Source organism: Pseudophryne corroboree, chromosome 6, assembly GCF_028390025.1.
Source record: "Pseudophryne corroboree isolate aPseCor3 chromosome 6, aPseCor3.hap2, whole genome shotgun sequence".
Classification (NCBI taxonomy): domain Eukaryota; kingdom Metazoa; phylum Chordata; class Amphibia; order Anura; family Myobatrachidae; genus Pseudophryne; species Pseudophryne corroboree.
The window spans coordinates 337,737,459-337,761,300 of NC_086449.1; the positions used below are offsets into that span (position 1 = coordinate 337,737,459).

A 23,842-nucleotide genomic window follows, 5' to 3' on the forward strand; every position below is an offset into this window, starting at 1 on the left:
AAAATTAAATGGCCCCCTTTCTACAGAGAGGGGAGGTACAGCGTGACACACACACAGGTAGGGTGGGGGTACAAAGTGTCACAGACACACTCACTGGGAGTGTACAATGTGTCATACATGGTGGGTACAAGGTATCAAAAACACATGGGTAGGGGGTATGCAGTGTAATACATGACAGGGTAGAGGGGTACAGGGTGTCATACACAGTGGTAGGGGATTTACAAGGGATCACACACCGGAGGGGGGTCTGTGGGTACAGGGGGTGGGTTACACAGCGGTGGTGAGGGGGTGTAGGTTAGTACAGGTCGTCACATATGGGAAGGCGGTAGGGGGTTATAGGGGGTACACACCAGAGGGGGTAGTGGGGAACAGGGGGTTACACACCGAGGAATACAGAGCTCCCCGGGTACTCACCGCTCAGTGCTCCATTCAACATCAGGGTGAGCTACACCACAATGTAATGCCCCCCACAGTATGCTACACTATAGGGTATACACATTATATCACACTGTAGTGTCCACACATTATGCCACACTGTAGTTCCCACACAGTATGCCACACTGCAGTGCCCACACATTATGCCACACTGCACTGCCGTAGCTAGACATTTTAGTGTTCTGTGCAAAAAACGTCATCAGAGGCCCCCCCCCCCCCCCCCCATAGGACAGTGCGCGCCGCAGGCACGTGTAAAAAATATAGGGGCATGGCTACATGGGGAAGGGGTGTGGCCACAAAATAATACCAATTCATATTACGGTGCACATTAGTCTCCATTATTCAAATGATGCCGCACAGTAGCGCCACTACACCATGTAGAGCTCCTTTTACACATTACTGCGGACAGATTCTCCTTTTTACACATTACGTCAGACAGCGTCCCCTTTTTACACATTACGGCAGACAGCGTCCCCTTTTTACACATTACGGTAGACAGCGTCCCCTTTTTACACATTACGGCAGACAGAGTACACCTTTTTACACATTACGGCAGACAGCATCCCCTTTTTACACATTCCGACAGGCAGAGTCCCCTTTTTACACATTACGCAGACAGCGTCCCCTTATGACACATTACGGCAGACAGCGTCCCCATTTTTACACATTACGGCAGACAGCTTCCCCTTATAACACATTATGGCGGATAGTGCCCCCTTTTTACACATTTCGGCAGACAGCGTCCCCTTTTTACACATTATGACAGACAGCGTCCCCTTTTTACACATTACAGCAGACAGTCCCCCTTATTACACATTACGGCAGCCAGTCCCCCTTTTTACACATTACAGCAGACAGTCCCCCCTTTCACACATTAGGTAGACAGGATAGACAGATAGATAGATAGATAGATAGAATAGATTATACTTACCATCGCTCCACTGGCTCAGGCAGTCAGGCTCCTCGGTGCTGGCAGCTCCGGAGGCAGGGGAGAAGGAGGAGGGAGGGGGACTCGGGAGCCGCAGCAGCGCTATGTAATTGGTGGCAGCGCCGCATGCAGCTGTCCCTCTCCTTCCGCATTGGCTGGCCGCCGCCACTGTGAATGCTGGGATGAGGGAAGCGCAGCCGGGCTATTTTTTCGGAGACTTGCGCATGCACTGTAGACTCTGTGCCCGAGTCTCTAGTGCTCAGACAGAGCACTAATAGCGCTGCTGCCGGCTATGGGACAGGAGAGGAGGGGGCCACACCCGGAGACTACACACGGGTCCCCTCCTCTCTAGATATGCCCCTGCTTCAATGACAATGAGATGTGGCCTAAGTTACTTCAGTTGCACTTGCACACGACCTCACCACATTTCCAGACATGGGGCTGATTCAGAGGTGGGCGCTACTCGCACAGTCTTTGTACATAGCGGCTGTGCGAAATTCTGCAAATGCCGCAGGAGTAGTCTTGTGTAAATTCACGCCTCCCACCGGCTTCTCTGATCCGCTGCTGCATCTGAAGATACAATATCAATCATCTGCGTGTACATTGGACATCTGAGTATTTCTCAGTTTACTCAGAATGTCCGGTTAATTCACGCAGCTGGAGCCAGTGAAGCTTCTTAAAAGGGGCCAGGCACTGGCTATGGCACACACAGAAAATGAGTGGTGGACCTCCATGCCCCAAACGGCTGCAGACTGTCACTCACGTGACGTCTGCAGCTGTACGCATCTGTCATCACTATTCATGACCTGCACATGCGCAGTGCATATAAAAATAAATCGGGAAACTGAGAAAACTTCGCTCCAGCATTCACCTCTGAATCTGCCGCAGAGGGAGCGGCAAGATAAACTTATTTAAAACTCAGAATTCTATGTTGTTTTCCTACACATGCGTTTGATACAAGACAATAAAATTAGATCTTTTTTTCTAAGGGGTGGTATTACCGGGAAACTTACCATTCCCACCTATAATTGCTCCAAATTTAAAATAAGATTTTACTTACCGATAAATCTATTTCTCGTAGTCCGTAGTGGATGCTGGGGACTCCGTCAGGACCATGGGGATTAGCGGCTCCGCAGGAGACAGGGCACAAAACTAAAGCTTTAGGATCAGGTGGTGTGTACTGGCTCCTCCCCCTATGACCCTCCTCCAAGCCTCAGTTAGGATACTGTGCCCGGACGAGCGTACACAATAAGGAAGGATATTGAATCCCGGGTAAGACTCATACCAGCTACACCAATCACACCGTATAACTTGTGATCTAAACCCAGTTAACAGTATGACAAACGTAGGAGCCTCTGAACAGACGGCTCACAACAATAACAACCCGATTTTTTTTTTTTTTTGTAACAATAACTATGTACAAGTATTGCAGACAATCCGCACTTGGGATGGGCGCCCAGCATCCACTACGGACTACGAGAAATAGATTTATCGGTAAGTAAAATCTTATTTTCTCTGACGTCCTAAGTGGATGCTGGGGACTCCGTCAGGACCATGGGGATTATACCAAAGCTCCCAAACGGGCGGGAAAGTGCGGATGACTCTGCAGCACCGAGTGAGAGAACTCCAGGTCCTCCTCAGCCAGGGTGTGCCCCTGACCAAGTAGCAGCTCGGCAAAGTTGTAAAGCCGAGACCCCTCGGGCAGTCGCCCAAGATGAGCCCCCTTCCTTGTGGAATGGGCATTTATATATTTTGGCTGTGGCAGTCCTGCCACAGAATGTGCAAGCTGAATTGTACTACACATTCAACTAGCAATCGTCTGCTTAGAAGCAAGAGCACCCAGTTTTTTGGGTGCATACAGGATAACAGCAAGTCAGTTTTCCTGACTCCAGCCGTCCTGGAAATCTATATTTTCAGGGCCCTGACAACATCTAGCAACTTGGAGTCCTCCAAGTCTCTAGTAGCCGCAGGTACCACAATAAGCTGGTTCAGATGAAACGCTGACACCACCTTAGGGAGAAACTGGGGACGAGTCCGCAGCTCTGCCCTGTCCGAATGGACAATCAGATATGGCTTTTGTGAGACAAAGCCGCCAATTCTGACACTCGCCTGGCCGAGGCCAGGGCCAACATCATGGTCACTTTCCATGTGAGATATTTCAAATCCACAGATTTGAGCGGTTTAAACCAACGTGATTTGAGGAATCCCAGGACTACGTTGAGATCCCACAGTGCCACTGGAGGCACAAAAGGGGGTTGTATATGCAGTACTCCCTTGTCAAATTTCTGGACTTCAGGAACTGAAGCCAATTCTTTCTGGAAGAAAATCGACAGGGCCGAAATTTGAACCTTAATGGACCCCAATTTGAGGCCCATAGACACTCCTGTTTGCAGGAAATGCAGGAATCGACCGAGTTGAAATTTCTTCGTGGGGCCTTCCTGGCCTCACACCACGCAACATATTTTCGCCACATGTGGTGATAATGTTGTGCGGTCACCTCCTTCCTGGCTTTGACCAGGGTAGGAATGACCTCTTCCGGAATGCCTTTTTTCCCTTAGGATCCGGCGTTCAACCGCCATGCCGTCAAACGCACCCGCGGTAAGTCTTGGAACAGACATGGTACTTGCTGAAGCAAGTCCCTTCTTATCGGCAGAGGCCCTGAGTCCTCTGTGAGCATCTCATGAAGTTCCGGGTACCAAGTCCTTCTTGGCCCATCCGGAGCCACGAGTATAGTTCTTACTCCTCTACGTCTTATAATTCTCAGTACCTTTGGTATGAGAAGCAGAGGAGGGAACACATACACCGACTGGTACACCCATGGTGTTACCAGAACGTCCACAGCTATTTCCTGAGGGTCTCTTGACCTGGCGCAATACCTGTCCAGTTTTTTGTTCAGGCGGGACGCCATCATGTCCACCTTTGGTCTTTCCCAACGGTGCACAATCATGTGGAAACAACTTCTCGATTAAGTCCCCACTCTCCCGGGTGGAGGTCGTGCTGAGGAAGTCTGCTTCCCAGTTGTCCACTCCCGGAATGAAAACTGCTGACAGTGCTATCACATGATTTTCCGCCCAGCGAAGAATCCTTGCAGTTTCTGCCATTGTCCTCCTGCTTCTTGTGCCACCCTGTCTGTTTACGTGGGCGACTGCCGTGATGTTGTCCCACTGGATCAATACCGGCTGACCTTGAAGCAGAGGTCTTGCTAAGCTTAGAGCATTGTAAATTGCTCTTAGCTCCAGTATATTTATGCGGAGAGAAGTCCCCAGACTTGATCACACTCCCTGGAAATTTTTTCCCTGTGTGACTGCTCCCCAGCCTTTCAAGCTGGAATCCGTGGTCACCAGGACCCAGTCCTGAATGCATAACTGTGGCACTTTAGTAGATGAGCACTCTGCAGCCACCACAGAAGAGACACCCTTGTCCTTGGAGACAGGGTTATCCGCTGATGCATCTGAAGATGCGATCCGGACCATTTGTCCAGCAGATCCCACTGAAAAGTTCTTGCGTGAAATCTGCCGAATGGAATCGCTTCGTAAGAAGCCACCATTTTTCCCAGGACCCTTGTGCAATGATGCACTGACACTTTTCCTGGTTTTTGGAGGTTCCTGACTAGCTCGGATAACTCCCTGGCTTTCTCCTCCGGGAGAAACACCTTTTTCTGGACTGTGTCCAGAATCATCCCTAGGGACAGCAGACGTGTCGTCGAAGACAGCTGCGATTTTGGAATATTTAGAATCCACCCGTGCTGTCGTAGAACTACTTGAGATAGTGCTACTCAGACCTCCAACTGTTCTCTGGACCTTGCCCTTATCAGGAGATCGTCCAAGTAAGGGATAATTAAGACGCCTTTTCTTTGAAGAAGAATCATCATTTCGGCCATTACCTTGGTAAAGACCCGGGGTGCCGTGGACAATCCAAACGGCAGCGTCTGAAACTGATAGTGACAGTTTTGTACCACGAACCTGAGGTACCCTTTGTGAGAAGGGCAAATTTGGACATGGAGGTAAGCATCCTTGATGTCCAGGGACACCATATAGTCCCCTTCTTCCTGGTTCGCTATCACTGCTCTGAGTGACTCCATTTAGAATAGGTCTCACCGAGCCGTCTGGCTTCAGTACCACAATATAGTGTGGAATAATACCCCTTTACTTGTTGTAGGAGGGGTACTTTGATTATCACCTGCTGGGAATACAGCTTGTGAATTGTTTCCAATACTGCCTCCCTGTCGGAGGTAGACGTTGGTAAAGCAAACTTCAGGAACCTGCGAGGAGGAGACGTCTCGAATTTCCAATCTGTACCCCTGGGATACTACTTGTAGGATCCAGGGGTCCACTTGCGAGTGAGCCCACTGCGTGCTGAAACTCTTGAGACGACCCCCCCACCGCACCTGTTTGTACGGCCCCAGCGTCATGCTGAGGACTTGGCAGAAGCGGTGGAAGGCTTCTGTTCCTGGGAATGGGCTGCCTGCTGCAGTCTTCTTCCCTTACCTCTATCCCTGGGCAGATATTATGGGGACGAAAGGACTGAGGCTGAAAAGACTATGTCTTTTTCTGCTGAGATGTGACTTGGGGTAAAAAAGGTGGATTTTCTAGCTGTTGCCGTGGCCACCAGGTCCGATGGACCGACCCCAAATAACTCCTCCCCTTTATACGGCAATACTTCCATGTGCCGTTTGGAATCTGCATCACCTGACCACTGTCGTGTCCATAAACATCGTCTGGCAGATATGGACATCGCACTTACTCTTGATGCCAGAGTTTCGCATATATAGAAATGCATCTTTTAAATGCTCTATAGTCAATAAAATACTGTCCCTGTCAAGGGTATCAATATTTCCAGTCAGGGAATCCGACCAAGCCACCCCAGCGCTGCCCATCCAGGCTGAGGCGATCGCTGGTCGCAGTATAACACCAGTATGTGTGTATATACTTTTTAGGATATTTTCCAACCTCCTATCAGTTGGCTCCTTGAGGGCGGCCGTATCTGGAGACGGTAACGCCACTTGTTTTTATAAGCGTGTGAGCGCCTTATCCACCCTAAGGTGTGTTTCCCAACGCGCCATAACTTCTGGCGGGAAAGGGTATACCGCCAATAATTTTCTATCGGGGGAAACCCACGCATCATCACACACTTCATTTAATTTATCTGATTCAGGAAAAACCACATGTAGTTTTTTCACACTCCACATAATACCCTTTTTTGTGGTACTTGTAGTATCAGAAATATGTAACATCTCCTTCATTGCCCTTAACAAGTAACGTGTGGCCCTAAAGGAAAATACGTTTGTTTCTTCACCGTCGACACTGGAGTCAGTGTCCGTGTCTGTGTCGACCGACTGAGGTAAAAGGACGTTTTAACGCCCCTGACGGTGTTTTAGACGCCTGGACAGGTACTAATTGGTTTGCCGGCCGTCTCATGTCGTCAACCGACCTTGCAGCGTGTTGACATTATCACGTAATTCCTTAAATAAGCCATCCATTCCGGTGTCTACTCCCTAGAGAGTGACATCACCATTACCGGCAATTGCTCTGCCTCCTCACCAACATCGTCCTCATACATGTCGACACACAAGTACCGACACACAGCACACACACAGGGAATGCTCTGATAGAGGACAGGACCCCACTAGCCCTTTGGGGAGACAGAGGGAGAGTTTGCCAGCACACACCAAAAACGCTATATTATACAGGGACAACCTTTATATAAGTGTTTTTCCCTTATAGCATTTTAATATATATATACATATCGCCAAATAAGTGCCCCCCCTCTCTGTTTTAACCCTGTTTCTGTAGTGCAGTGCAGGGGAGAGCCTGGGAGCCTTCCCACCAGCCTTTCTGTGAGGGAAAATGGCGCTGTGTGCTGAGGAGAATAGGCCCCGCCCCCTTTTCGGCGGGCTTCTTCTCCCGTTTTTCTGAGACCTGGCAGGGGTTAAATACATCCATATAGCCTCCAGGGGCTATATGTGATGTATTTTTAGCCAGAATAAGGTATTATACATTGCTGCCCAGGGCGCCCCCAGCAACGCCCTGCACCCTCCGTGACCGTTGGTGTGAAGTGTGTGACAACAATGGCGCACAGCTGCAGTGCTGTGCGCTACCTTCATGAAGACTGAAAAGCCTTCTGCCGCCGGTTTCTGGACCTTCAATCTTCAGCATCTGCAAGGGGGGTCGGCGGCGCGGCTCCGGGACGAACCCCAGGGTGAGACCTGTGTTCCGACTCCCTCTGGAGCTAATGGTGTCCAGTAGCCTAAGAAGTCAATCCATCCTGCACGCAGGTGAGTTGAACTTCTCTCCCCTAAGTCCCTCGATGCAGTGAGCCTGTTGCCAGCAGGACTCACTGAAAATAAGAAACCTAAAAACTTTTTCTAAGCAGCTCCTTAAGAGAGCCACCTAGATTGCACCCTGCTCGGACGGGCACAAAAACCTAACTGGGGCTTGGAGGAGGGTCATAGGGGGAGGAGCCAGTACACACCACCTGATCCTAAAGCTTTAGTTTTGTGCCCTGTCTCCTGCGGAGCCGCTAATCCCCATGGTCCTGACGGAGTCCCCAGCATCCACTTAGGACGTCAGAGAAAACTATTTTAATGTGTAGACAGCTTTTATAATATAGAAAGAACATCTCTAATACATGTCCATAAAAAGTTCTCCACATAAAAAATATTCAGCAGATCTAGTCATGTGTTTTTTTTAAGTACTCATTATAAGACATAAAATATAAATGTGCTTTTTGAATTGAAATAAAAATTTGGTATGCTCTTCTGATGTAGAAAAAGCACTAACATGAAAAGTGCTGAGGTGACACTCTTAAAGCAGCAATCCAGCATAACTTTATTTATTTTTTTAATTTTAATTTTCTTTAATTTTACAAACACAGACTTTAACATGGCAGTTAGGAGCTGATTGGCTGACACTTTATCTCTCTCCACTTTATCACTCTCTGAGGCTTAGTACATCTCCCCTAGAGTCTTTCACAGACACAGGATCACAGATAGTTAGCATGTCATGCATGAGGGGCAGCCAGGTCAGCACTGACGTGTTGTGACAGAAGTGGGTTGTGCTTGGGGCTTAGTGGCCCCACCTCCACTAGATAATCACTAAATAAGAACAGAATTGTAAAGAGGGGGTGGGACCACAATTACACAATTCAAAGCAAATTGCTACCTGTACTGCCAACTACACTCAGAAAGTGGGCAGTCACAGCCTGTGGCTCCAGATTTGCCCGCTCTTCTGGTGTCTGGGAGCACCACCAGATTTTTGGGAGCATCTCAGCCATTCCAGGAGTCTAGGCAAGTATGGTGTCATTTTATGGCAGATGCAGGAAAAAGTGGGCGAAGATAATGTTTCATTGTAATCCATAGGCGTGCGCAGCACATTTTATAAGGGGGTGCACAACTGGAGTGGCGTGCCTTGCACTGACTACCGGGCATACCTAGCACCATATATTAGCGGTCAGTAAGAAAGAGGGAGAAAAAGAAAGAGGCGAGACAGAGGGTTAAGAGAGAGGGTCAGGGTAGAGAGAGAGGGGGAACAGGTGGCACTGTGTAGCTCGTTTCTGTCCCCGTACCCTCTAGTACAAGCATCACTGTGTTTGTGTCCCTTCAGTACAAGAGGCACTGGGTACCTGAGGCAGCGGCGGGTCCCCCTTTCAGCACCGGCAGCAGCGGTTCCCCTCTTCTGGTTTCTGTTGGATTGTGACACCGGGCAAAAGCATCAGAGAGGAGAAGAAAAGGTGAGAGGAGGGACTGGATCGCCTCGTCCCACTAGTACTGCGTTGGCAGTGCTGCTGTATGCCCCTTCAATGCACCACACTGCCGCAGGTCCCTGCTTAAATATATATATATATAAGAAAAGTGACACAAACCACATGGAGTGGGAAAGGGCCAGTCTGCCTCCTCCCCCTTCCTGGATCATACAGTGCCTCCGGTCACCCCACACACATATTGTCCCCTCCAGTCACCACTCTGCCCCCCCATACATACACACACACACACACACACACACACACACACACACACACACACACACACACATATACAGTGGTCGAAGTGGAAATTTTGAAGTGGGGGTATGGAAAAGTGAAGGTGGAAATTCTCCAGAAAAGGGGGTGTGGCCACTCAAAAGGGGGTGTGCCCTTCAGTGTAGTTTACCACCCCATATAACCCTTATACACACTATGCATCACAATAGTAGGACCCCTTATACTATTTAGTACTGTTGCACCTTTCACATTATAGCACAAAGTATGAGCCGAAATTCACATTATAGCACACGGTATGAGTCGAAATTCACATTATAGCAGACGGTATGAGCCGAAATTCACATTATAGCACACGGTATGAGTCGAAACTCACATTATAGCACACGGTATGAGCCGAAATTCACATTATGCCACACGGAATGAGACAAAATTCAGGGAGAGTGACAGCATGGACATAGTGACAGGGAGAGTGACAGAGGGACAGCAAGAGCATACAGTAGGGACTAGGGAGAGAAAAAGGCAGCAGGGTAAAATTACCTATTGAGCTGTGGCGGAGGCTGTGGACTGCGGTGCAGTGGATGAGGAGGCCGCGCGGCCGCTCCTGATTGGCTGTCGGTTTGAGAGAGCTCTGTGACCAGCGGATGCGGCGGTGGCGGGGATCCTCAGTCAGTTCTTGAACTGCCGTCATTCCATACCGATGTATGGGTGGTCTTCTGTTTGCCGGCGGTCGGGCTCCCGGCGCTCAGTATACCGGCGCCGGGAGCCCGACAGCCGGCATACCGACACTTATTTTCCCTCGTGGGGGTCCACGACCCCCATAGAGGGAGAATAAAATAGTGTGGCGCGCGTAGCGCGCCACCGTGCCCGTAGCGTGGCGAGCGCAGCGAGCCCGCAAGGGGCTCATTTGCGCTCGCCAAGCTGTCGGTAAGCCGGCGGTCGGGCTCCCGGCGCCGGGATGCTGGTCGCCGGGAGCCCGACCGCCGGCCAGCCGTAGTGAACCCCCGATGTATACGGCCCACTCAGAGCACTATATATATATATATATATATATATATATATATATATACAGTATATATTAGCTGAGCCAAGTAATCAGTAGTTTACTGAGTGCACTAATAGATGGTAGGTGTACTCAGTAAACTATGGATTGCTTGGCCCAGCTAATATAAGAGACTAGAGAGAGACTGAGTGCGGGCAGGACTCGGAGACGGGAGGACAGCACAGGGCGCCGCGGCCAGGAAAAGGGAGGGAGGGGCCGGGCGCATGTCACATCGCGAGGCAGTCACTCTCTGTGAGTGACTATGAGGCTACCAATGACTGGCAGCAGCGCAGCGGGACGGGAGGGGATGTAACCGCCGGGCAGCGATGCGCACAGGTGATCCGATCATTGCAAACTGTGTGCTGCTGTAGTAGCGCTGCTACAACAGCAGCACACAGACCGCGATGATCAGATCGCAGGCGTGACGTGCGGAGGGTGCCGGACATTAGGGGGTGCCTGTGCGCACCAGGCACCCCCCGTGCGCACGCCTATGTTGTAATCTATGGCATGACACTGTATAGAATTATAGATCATTATCATACCCTCCAACTGTACCTTTTTAATAGGTACAGTACCTTTTTTTATGGTCTGCACTGATTTTTGGCTCTCCAAACTTCCATTGAAAGTATAAGAAAACCTTTTCTAATTTGTACCGATTTTTATGTGTAAAATGTTGGAGGGCATGCATTATTAGCAGAATGAATTTAAAAAACAAGGAAAATGGTAATTACAAACCTACTGTATTCTTATAGCCTGCCACAGTAATTTATATAAAAAAAGCACCTACAGTATTTGTTTTCCTCGTGTAGTATTATGCTGTTGTAGTTCTTGCATGTATACAGGGGGTCATTCCGAGTTGTTCGCTCGCTAGCAGTTTTTAGCAGCCGTGCAGACGCATTGTCGCCGCCCAGTGGGGAGTGTATTTTCACTTTGCAGAAGTGCGAACGCCTGTGCATCAGAGCGCCTGCAAAAACATTTTGTGCAAAACAAGACCAGCCCTGGACTTACTCTTCGTGTGTGTTGATTCTAACATTGGTGGGTTGGCTTTTGACGTCACACACCCGCCCAGCGTTCGCCCAGCCACGCCTGCGTTTTCCCTGGCACGCCTGCATTTTTCCAAACACTCCCAGAAAACGGTCAGTCGACACCCAGAAACGCCCCCTTCCTGTCAATCTTCCTGCGTTGTGCCATGCGACTGAAAGCTTCGCTAGAATCTGTGCAAAACCACAAAGGACTTTGTACCCGTACGTCGCGCATGCGCATTGTGGTGCATACGCATGCGCAGAAATACCGATTTTTAGCCTGATCACTGCGCTGCGAACAACTGCAGCTAGCGATCAACTCGGAATGACCCCCAATATCTGTTGTACCACTGGTTGCCATTAGTTTTCTCATACAAAGGGGTCTATTCCAGCAGCGGCTCCTACTTACTTTTAGTAGGGGGCTGCCGCTACCCATAGCCCGGAGAGGAAAGATCCAGCATGTGTCGAGACCAATGCATGCGCAGATGCCGAAGTGCGACTGCGTATGTGCAAACCCCCAGCTTCTATGTTCAGTACCAGCTGCAGCCCATAGAAGCAGGATTGGGTTGCGTTAAAGGCAGGAATAAGAAGTCACTGCCAGTCACAGTGAAACCAGTGCAGTCATGGACTACTTCTGCCTTCACTGACAGTGAAACCGGTGGTGGATTTTACCTGTGGGGGAGGGGCTGCAGTCATTAATACCATAGGTAAAATCCACTACTGGACTCTATTCATATAGCAGTGAAAATAAGAATTTACTTACCGATAATTCTATTTCTCGTAGTCCGTAGTGGATGCTGGGGACTCCGTAAGGACCATGGGGGATAGCGGCTCCGCAGGAGACTGGGCACATCTAAAGAAAGCTTTAGGACTATGTGGTGTGCACTGGCTCCTCCCCCTATGACCCTCCTCCAAGCCTCAGTTAGGATACTGTGCCCGGACGAGTGTACACAATAAGGAAGGATTTTGAATCCCGGGTAAGACTCATACCAGCCACACCCATCACACTGTACAACTTGTGATCTGAACCCAGTTAACAGCATGATAACAGAGGAGCCTCTAGAAAAGATGGCTCACTACAGTAACAACCCGATTTTTTGGTAACAATAACTATGTACCAGTATTGCAGACAATCCGCACTTGGGATGGGCGCCCAGCATCCACTACGGACTACGAGAAATAGAATTATCGGTAAGTAAATTCTTATTTTCTCTAACGTCCTAAGTGGATGCTGGGGACTCCGTAAGGACCATGGGGATTATACCAAAGCTCCCAAACGGGCGGGAGAGTGCGGATGACTCTGCAGCACCAATGAGAGAACTCCCGGTCCTCCTCAGCCAGGGTATCAAATTTGTAGAATTTTACAAACGTATTTGCTCCTGACCAAGTAGCTGCTCGGCAAAGTTGTAAAGCCGAGACCCCTCAGGCAGCCGCCCAAGATGAGCCCACCTTCCTTGTGGAGTGGGCATTTACAGATTTTTGGCTGTGGCAGGCCTGCCACAGAATGTGCAAGCTGAATTGTACTACAAATCCAACGAGCAATAGTCTGCTTAGAAGCAGGAGCACCCAGCTTGTTGGGTGCATACAGGATAACAGCGAGTCAGATTTCCTGACTCCAGCCGTCCTGGAAACATATATTTTCAGGGCCCTGACAACGTCTAGCAACTTGGAGTCCTCCAAGTCCCTAGTAGCCGCAGGTACCACAATAGGTTGGTTCAGGTGAAACGCTGAAAACCACCTTAGGGAGAAACTGAGGACGAGTCCTCAATTCCGCCCTGTCCGAATGGAAAATCAGATAAGGGCTTTTACAGGATAAAGCCGACAATTCTGACACGCGCCTGGCCCAGGCCAGGGCCCACAGCATGACCACTTTCCATGTGAGATATTTTAACTCCACAGATTTAAGTGGTTCAAACCAATGTGACTTTTGGAACCCAAAAACTACATTGAGATCCCAAAGTGCCACTGGAGGCACAAAAGGAGGCTGTATATGCAGTACCCCTTTTACAAACGTCTGAACTTCAGGGACTGAAGCTAGTTCTTTTTGGAAGAAAATTGACAGGGACGAAATTTGAACCTTAATGGACCCCAATTTCAGGCCCATAGACACTCCTGTTTGCAGGAAATGTAGGAATCGACCCAGTTGAATTTGCTCCGTCGGGCCTTACTGGCCTCGCACCACGCAACATATTTTCGCCAAATGCGGTGATAATGTTTTGCGGTTACATCCTTCCTGGCTTTGATCAGGATAGGGATGACTTCATCCGGAATGCCTTTTTCCTTCAGGATCCGGCGTTCAACCGCCATGCCGTCAAACGCAGCCGCGGTAAGTCTTGGAACAGACAGGGTCCTTGCTGGAGCAGGTCCCTTCTTAGAGGTAGAGGCCACGGATCCTCCGTGAGCATCTCTTGAAGTTCCGGTTACCAAGTCCTTCTTGGCCAATCCGGAGCCACGAATATAGTGCTTACTCCTCTCCATCTTATCAATCTCAGTACCATGGGTATGAGAGGCAGAGGAGGGAACACATACACTGACTGGTACACCCACGGTGTTACCAGAGCGTCTACAGCTATTGCCTGAGGGTCCCTTGACCTGGCGCAATACCTGTCGAGTTTTTCCCAACGGTTTATAATCATGTGGAAGACTTCTGGGTGAAGTCCCCACTCTCCCGGGTGGAGGTCGTGCTGAGGAAGTCTGCTTCCCAGTTGTCCACTCTCGGAATGAATACTGCTGACAGTGCTATCACATGATTTTCCGCCCAGCGAAAAATCCTTGCAGCTTCTGCCATTGCCCTCCTGCTTCTTGTGCCACCCTGCCTGTTTACGTGGGTGACTGCCGTGATGTTGTCCGACTGGATCAACACCGGCTGACCTTGAAGCAGAGGTCTTGCTAAGCTTAGAGCATTGTAAATGGCCCTTAGCTTCAGGATATTTATGTGAAGTGATGTCTCCAGGCTTGACCATAAGCCCTGGATATTCCTTCCCTGTGTGACTGCTCCCCAGCCTCGCAGGCTGGTATCCGTGGTCACCAGGACCCAGTCCTGAATGCCGAATCTGCGGCCCTCTAGAAGATGAGCACTCTGCAACCACCACAGGAGGGACACCCTTGTCCTTGGTGACAGGGTTATCCGCTGATGCATCTGAAGATGCGACCCGGACCATTTGTCCAGCAGGTCCCACTGGAAAGTTCTTGCGTGGAATCTGCCGAATGGGATTGCTTCGTAGGAAGCCACCATTTTACCCAGAACCCTTGTGCATTGATGCACTGAGACTTGGCTCGGTTTTAGGAGGTTCCTGACTAGCTCGGATAACTCCCTGGCTTTCTCCTCCGGGAGAAACACCTTTTTCTGGATTGTGTCCAGGATCATCCCTAGGAACAGAAGACAAGTCGTCGGAACCAGCTGCGATTTTGGAATATTGAGAATCCAATCGTGCTGCCGCAACACTACCTGAGATAGTGCTACACCGACCTCCAACTGTTCCCTGGATCTTACCCTTATCAGGGAATCGTCCAAGTAAGGGATAACTAAAATTCCCTTCCTTCGAAGGAATATCATCATTTCGGCCATAACCTTGGTAAAAACCCGGGGTGCCGTGGACCATCCATACGGCAGCGTCTGAACTGATAGTGACAGTTCTGTACCATAAACCTGAGGTACCCTTGGTGAGAAGGGTAAATTTTGACATGAAGGTAAGCATCCTTGATGTCCCGAGACATCATGTAGTCCCCTTCTTCCAGGTTCGCAATCACTGCTCTGAGTGACTCAATCTTGAATTTGAACCTCTGTATGTAAGTGTTCAAAGATTTTAGATTTAGAATCGGTCTCACCGAGCCGTCCGGCTTCGGTACCACAACAGTGTGGAATAATACCCCGTTCCCTGTTGCAGGAGGGGTACCTTGTTATCACCTGCTGGGAATACAGCTTGTGAATGGCTTCCAAAACAGTCTCCCTGTCAGAAGGAGACATTGGTAAAGCCGACTTTAGGAAACGGCAAGGGGGAGACGTCTCGAATTCTAATTTGTACCCCTGAGATATCACCTGAAGGATCCAGGGGTCTACTTGCGAGTGAGCCCACTGCGCACTGAAATTCATTGAGACGGGCCCCCCACCGTGCCTGATTCTGCTTGTAAAGCCCCAGCGTCATACTGAGGGCTTGGCAGAGGCGGGAGAGGGTTTCTGTTCCTGGGAACTGGCTGATTTCTGCAGCCTTTTTCCTCTCCCTCTGTCACGGGGCAGAAATTAGGAATCTTTTGCCCGCTTGTCCATGAAAAGACTGCGCCTGATAATACGGCGTCTTCTCATGTTGAGAGGCGACCTGGGGTACAAACATGGATTTCCCAGCTGTTGCCGTGGCCACGAGGTCTGAAAGACCGAGCCCCAAATAACTCCTCCCTTTAATAAGGCAATACTTCCAAATGCCGTTTGGAATACGCATCACCTGACCACTGACGTGTCCATAACCCTCTACTGGTAGAAATGAACAACGCACTTAGACTTGATGCCAGTCGGCAAATATTCCGCTGTGCATCACGCATATATAGAAATGCATCTTTTAAATGCTCTATAGGCAATAATATACTGTCCCTATCTAGGGTATCAATATTTTCAGTCAGGGAATCCGACCACGCCAACCCAGCACTGCACATCCAGGCTGAGGCGATTGCTGGTCGCAGTATAACACCAGTATGTGTGTAAATACATTTTAGGATACCCTCCTGCTTTCTATCAGCAGGATCCTTAAGGGCGGCCATCTCAGGAGAGGGTAGAGCCCTTAAAAGCGTGTGAGCGCTTTATCCCCCCTAGGGGGTGTTTCCCAACGCACCCTAACCTCTGGCGGGAAAGGATATAATGCCAATAACATTTTAGAAATTATCAGTTGTTATCGGGGGAAAACCACGCATCATCACACACCTCATTTAATTTCTCAGATTCAGGAAAACTACAGGTAGTTTTTCCTCACCGAACATAATACCCCTTTTTGGTGGTACTCGTATTATCAGAAATGTGTAAAACATTTTTCATTGCCTCAATCATGTAACGTGTGGCCCTGCTGGAAGTCACATTTGTCTCTTCACCGTCGACACTGGAGTCAGTATCCTTGTCGGCGTCTATAACTGCCATCTGAGGTAACGGGCGCTTTAGAGCCCCTGACGGCCTATGAGACGTCTGGACAGGCACAAGCTGAGTAGCCGGCTGTCTCATGTCAACCACTGTCTTTTATACAGAGCTGACACTGTCATGTAATTCCTTCCAACAGTTCATCCACTCAGGTGTCGACCCCCTAGGGGGTGACATCACTATTACAGGCAATCTGCTCCGTCTCCACATCATTTTTCTCCTCATACATGTCGACACAAATGTACCGACATACAGCACACACACAGGGAATGCTCTGATAGAGGACAGGACCCCACTAGCCCTTTGGGGAGACAGAGGGAGAGTTTGCCAGCACACACCAGAGCGCTATATATATGCAGGGATAACCTTATATAAGTGTTTTTCCCCTTATAGCTGCTGTTTTATTTAATACTGCGCGTAATTAGTGCCCCCCCTCTCTTTTTTAACCCTTTCTGTAGTGTAGTGACTGCAGGGGAGAGACAGGGAGCTTCCCTCCAACGGAGCTGTGAGGGAAAATGGCGCCAGTGTGCTGAGGAGATAGGCTCCGCCCCCTTATCGGCGGCCTTATCTCCCGTTTTTCTATGTATTTTGGCAGGGGTTAAATGCATCCATATAGCCCAGGAGCTATTTGTGATGCATTCTTTTGCCATCCAAGGTGTTTATTATTGCGTCTCAGGGCGCTCCCCCCCAGCGCCCTGCACCCTCAGTGACCGGAGTGTGAAGTGTGCTGAGAGCAATGGCGCACAGCTGCAGTGCTGTGCGCTACCTTGTTGAAGACAGGACGTCTTCTGCCGCCGATTTTCCGGACCTCTTCTGCCTTCTGGCTCTGTAAGGGGGCCGGCGGCGCGGCTCTGGGACCCATCCAGGCTGGGCCTGTGATCGTCCCTCTGGAGCTAATGTCCAGTAGCCTAAGAAGCCCAATCCACTCTGCACGCAGGTGAGTTCGCTCCTTCTCCCCTTAGTCCCTCGATGCAGTGAGCCTGTTGCCAGCAGGTCTCACTGAAAATAAAAAACCTAAACTAAAACTTTCACTAAGAAGCTCAGGAGAGCCCCTAGTGTGCACCCTTCTCGTTCGGGCACAGAGATCTAACCGAGGCTTGGAGGAGGGTCATAGGGGGAGGAGCCAGTGCACACCACATAGTCCTAAAGCTTTCTTTAGATGTGCCCAGTCTCCTGCGGAGCCGCTATCCCCCATGGTCCTTACGGAGTCCCCAGCATCCACTTAGGACGTTAGAGAAAAGCCCTTTATCAGTGATAATTGGGCTTTACATTGCTTTGTTCTATTCAGAGAATGGGTTACTGTGGAGAAATCTCAGATTCCTCCATCGGTGCCCCTGATTGGTGTAGATATTGATTCCCATGCTTCCTGGTTCACCTGTCAAAAAACATTTGCCACCTCAGGATGGTGTATGTATACAGAGCGTTGTTAGGAGAGAAGACCAGTGAACCTGCCTCATCCTCTCCTCCCACTTCTCTGACTGTGGCCAATCAGAGATGCCCAGGAAATAAGTGGCAGAGAAATAAAATCTGCCCTTGCAGATGGCCTAGACACCAGAGGTTCCCGGAGACACTGGCTTATCTATAATGGGCCCAAGGTGAGCGGTGCACTCGGGCCCATGTGTTCTAGGTTTGAGAACCACTGGTTTCAGGATTAACAAAATAATAATTTAAAAACAGATTAATATTTGGTATGAGTCACTTCTTTGCAACATAATGGGATTTAGCTTCCAGGGGAATTAGTAATACTTCTTTTATATGAGGGAAGGCAATAAAAATGCTTTGGAAATGAGACACTTTCTGGAATTCTTTGTAGTTCCAAAATGAAATGTTGGATCACACTATTCAAGGACTTTCCTATTTATGTCATGTCAAACATAAATTACATATAGTGGACATTATGGGATGTAGTTAAAATACCGGCTGTCGGGATCCTGGCATTCAGGAGACTGACGCCGGAATCCCGACAGCTGGTAAAATACTGACATACGGAATCCTGACCGCCTCTTGGTATTCCCACTCGGTTGGTGGATCTACGCCACCAACTCAGTGGGAATAGAACATGTGGCGAGCGCAGCGAGCCACTGGGCCTGAAGTGTGGCGAGTTTAGCTAGCCCACAAGGGCACTCGTTGCCGGGATTCTGGCAGACAGGATTCTGCTGTCGGTATACTGACAGCCGGTATCCCGTCTGCCGGGATATCATATGTATTCTGACATTACTGAGACTCTAAAACTCAATTCTAGTGGATGTCACCTGATGGCTGCCTCACCTTTGTATTATCTCCATGCTCTCTGTATTATATGCAAATCTAAGCCTCTATTATATTCATGGTTTCTGTATTTTATAAAAATGTAATCTTCTGTATTATGTTCATACTACCTATAAAACTAAAAAGCCTTCAGGCTTTTCTAGAGAAAAGTGCTATATAAATATAATTATTATTGTTATTATTATTATTATTATTATTATTACTAGTGTTTGAACGCGGCTTCGCTCGTGTGTATGTCTGTTATTGCTCAGCAAAAATAATTTTACAAAGACAGTAGTGCTATCTAATATTGTGATGTATATTTTATATTGTACACACTGATCACACAATTTCTTTGTATACAATATTTGAAGTCTTTCCTTCAGGAATTAACACAAAAAAGATGCTTTGGGCTACTCACTTGTGCCCATGGGAAAAGCGGTATCCGTTCAGATGGTTGACAATGTTAATGTCAACACTCATTAGGTCGACCACTATTGGTCGACATGGCCATCTGGTTGGCACATGAAAATGGTTGACACATGGCTTGTTTGAATAAAATAATTTTTTTAACTTTTTCATACTTTACCATCCACGTGGACTACGATTGGGAACAGTAACCTGTGCCGAGCGCAGTGGTAGCAGAGCGAGGCACCTTGCCCGCAGCACGGCGAGCGAAGTGAGCCATGCAAGGGCACGCAGTACACTAATTGGGGTTCCTGCCTCCTGGTCACGTTACGGAAAACATGACACCAAAAAACAGTTTAAAAATCCATGTCGACCTTTTCATGTGTCGACCATTTTCACGTGTCAACCATTTGTCCACGTCGACCATGTCAATGTCGACTAATAGGGGTCGACCTTAACATTGTCGACTATTCATACTGGAACCGGGAAAAGTAGCTGGTCCTGAGATCTATGCCTGCAACCTTGAGTGTTTACCCCAAATGTCAAGCGTCTACATTTTCCTTTATTGCTCTTCTCCATGATGTCACATCAAGATCATACATACCCCAGTTTCTTACTAGGTCACTAAGCTATACAATAGTAAAAAAACAATCAAGATTCATCATGTATTTTGAGCGTGAAGCTGGAGTGAACAAATACAATTTCAGAATCCCGACAGCCCCCTCTAAAGTACCCTAGCCCTCCCCTGCCGCCTACACTAACCCTCCCTTGTGGGTGCCTAAACTAAAGTGACCAGATTATCTCTTTTACATGGGACGCTCATGGATTACACAGGTTCTGTGGCTGACTAAAACCAGCTGAAATGTAGGCTTGATGTCAGCCAGTCACAGAACTTGTGTAATCCATGAGCGTCCCAGGTAAAAGGGATAATTTGGTCACTCTACCTAAACCTAACCGTCCCGGGTGGTGCCTAACCCTAACCTCCCCTTCTAAGTGCCTAAACCTCACCCTCCCACCCCGGTACCTAACCCTAACTTTCCCATCCCTGCATCCTAACTCTAACGGCCCATCTCATGCCAAAACCTAAGCCCCTCCCCGTGCACAGCAGGACGCCAACGTGTCCTGCCGGATAGATTTTCGGGATCCCGGCTGTTGGTGTTTTGATGCCGGTATCCCAAGCGCGGTCGGTATGCAGAAGCCGGGCTTGTGATGTGCTTCAGATTCCAGCGTCGGTATATCAACCGCCAGGATCCTGTCAGTCGGGAACTTAACTGCATCCCACTAGAAGTATATTTATCCCCATAAAAATTTTATGTACGGACACAACCCTTGCAGTTTTATTATATGTATAGATTAATTTTTTTAACATTCCATTACGATAGGTTAGGGTGGCCATATTATCCCTTTTACCTGGGACGCTCATGGATTACACAGGTTCTGTGGCTGATTAAAACCAGGTGAAATGTAGGCTTAAAGTCAGCCAGCCACAGAGCCTGTGTAATCCTTGAGCGTCCCAGGTAAAAGGAATAATATGGTCACCCTACGATAGTTGACATGTTATGTAATATGGACAGTCTTTCAACCCAAGTACTATCACTTTACTCACATGAGTTTGGACAAGACTGCACATGTGAGGCCATGAGTTTCTGTTAGAAAGGGGTCTAGCCCACTGGGTAGAGATGTGTGGGTTTGGATTTACCCAGATTTATTCAGATCTCAAAATGACATCTTATTGGCTATACACCTGTCACGTGGTTTGGATAGTCAATAATAAAAATCTGGATAAATCTTGTGCTAATTTTGGGTTAAGAACCAAGTAAAATCCGCACATCTCTACTATAAAGTGTCTCCTGTCCAATCTTTGGTTGTCATAAAAAGGCCAGGTTTTTGAACTACCGCTGATTCCGTTTTTGACAGAAAGTTGTCAGTGATGGAACTGGGTCTTATCTTCATGAAGTAGCCAATTTAAACTAACCAATATTTACCAATGAATTAAGATTTTGGGATTTATTTATCAAAGAATAGTTGCAGGATATTCCACAATTTTTTTTTCCAGAGATGCCTTCAAATGTTAAGGATTTCTCAAATGTAACATGGGAGGGACCACAGTAGATATATCTGATATCAACCATACTCCCCCCTCCCATTCCCGTCAGCAGAAGCAACCTCCAAAGTTTCTATAGGGGCTGCTAGACTGTTGAATTTACCAAGCAGGGCCGTTTCTATGGACGGGCGAGCCGTGCAACCGCATGGGGCGCTCAGCCCCCAACCCCTGCTTGCTGCTGTCACCCCACTGGTGGCTGCTCACGCCACCTGCTGCCATTTGCAAACTGCACAGTGCGGGAGCTTTGCCAGGTGCCGTCTGCCCCAACCACAGAATCAGCGAACAGCTCAATCAGCGGCTGCAATTGGAAGGTGGCAGTAGGAGGGCACAAAGCCCGCAAACAGCATGCACAGCTGTCGCCTAACTCCCAGCACACACACACAGATGGGGACCATACTGGAGCGGCACTCAAGGGGAGGTGGCAGTAGGTGAGCACAAAGCCCGTGAACGGCCTACTGAACTGCTGCCCAACTCCCAGGATGCACATACAGATGAAGACCATACCAGAGCTGAGCCTCAGTGATCCCACCGACCACCCCCGGCTTTGCCGCTGCTGTGAGAGGACAATCCCGGAGGTGAACTTGTGTCTATGAGAACACTTTCCCCACCTATTTGGGCTCCTCAATTATCCATATCTCACAACTTTCTAAAGCTGGGAGGAGAACACTGGTGTGTGCCGAAAGCCCGCCAAAATTAGGGGGTGTGGCTTTGCGGGACGTGGTGCGAACGCCAGCTGCACCCCCATTTTCACTGCTGTGGGGGGCATGCCGAGTGCTCTGTGAACTCCTGGCATTCCCCCTTGTCCCTCTCTCCAGGTGAATAGATACTGCAGCGGGTGAGAGTGTCTCCCAACTGCCCCACAACCATCATGGGTCACTGTGACCTGTGGATGGGACAGCCACAAAAAAAAAACGGGACTGAGTACCTCTGAAGACGCGCAGGCTGAGTTGCTAATATATACTAAGTGTGATCGCAGCTGCTAATATATACACGCCAATATATGCTAAGTGTGATCGCAGCTGATACTATACATACAGTATTCCCAGAAAACACTGTCCAAAAGACCATGACATGCTGGCGTCCGCATAACCACTCCCTGTTACCACCCCCAAACGCTGACTTTCTGTCACTCACTCAATAAAATCTTGCTGCGACCACACTCACGAATCTCCGCACATGCGCACTGCGGCTCACGAGCGTGCGCAGTGGGAAAACATCAATCGATATGCATACAACCGCCCCATGGCGTCCGCAACCGAATGACTCCCTGGAAGCCATATTGCCTTGAAACAGCCCTGTCACCAAGTTCCAGAAGCCGCACGTGTTGTCAGCAGTTATGGATAAAGGGATCGACCTGGATAAGGTCGACATGGACAAGATTGAAATGGGAAAAAGGTCGCCACAGTAAGAAAGGTCAACACGGGAAAGGTCATCACATGAAAAGGTTTAATTGATTTTTTTATGTTTTTTGAGTCATTTTATCCGTAACATGACCAGGAACCCCAATTAGTGCACCGCGTCCCTTTGCATGGCTTGCTTCACTCGCCATGCTGCAGACAGGTTTACTATTCCCAATCGCAGTCCACGTGGATGGTAAAGTGTGAAAAAGTTGGAAAAAAAATTGTCAAAAACTCATGTCAATCTTTTCCTATGTCGACCACTGCCATGACGACCTTTTAACAATGTCAACCCTTTTTTCATGTTGGCCTAATGCAGACCATGCATGCGCAGTAGCATTGCATCATCCCGACAGAGAAGTGAAGTGATTGCATTAGAAATCACATCACTTCTTATACATCGCAGGGGTGAGCTATTTTCAGAGCCTCTGTCCCTACGTGAGATATTTTAATACATTTGGGGAGTATATAATTTCTTACTGCCGCGAATAGCAGCAATAAGAAATTATAATTATTGAGTCTAAAACCTGAGTGACAAATATAAGGTTTGAAATAGAGAATACAGTTCCCATTAATGTAAAAGGTGAATATATTTTGCCACGTGACATAACTGGGTCATATGCTTAGATTGATGTTATTGTATTGTTTCTCTTATTTAGGGCTGGATGCATTAAGCTGTAAAATGCAGTTTTCGGAGGTTTGGCCGCTTACCGCATATCCACCAAGCCCCGGGATGTGAAAGATTCTGGTGCTTAGATGCGGTCCCACCCAGCACCTACGCGGTGTGTGCCTCACTAGACACATGTACAGATAGGATTCCGGGTCATAAACCCTTACCGCAAGAGCTGTCCTTTGGGATTTTATTCATGCATATGACGTTAGTAAATGCTGTTATGCTTGAGAAGAGTGGCGGGATGCTCTTGGTGCATCCCGACCTTTGGCTTTGTTTTGCATGTTGTTGTGTTATGTTATGAAATTCTTACTTTGTTTTTTTGTCTAATGAGCTCTGCATATGTAGCACTTGTCTACTGTTATGATGCATCAATCAGTTATACGGTAGACTCATACTGAATCCATTTATACTATATCAATGTACAGTATTCCTATTCTATTGAATAAATGGTTAACAGAGTATATGTATCATTATGCCCAGGCATGTTTGATGT

At 48.5% G+C, this 23,842-nt stretch overlaps 1 long non-coding RNA gene across 1 annotated transcript in view; it reads left to right on the forward strand.

The window, feature by feature from the left end:
* The window catches only part of LOC134932225 (uncharacterized), a 256,078-nt gene that overhangs the window by 138,379 nt on the left and 93,857 nt on the right, over window positions 1-23,842 (forward strand). The window lies entirely within an intron of this gene.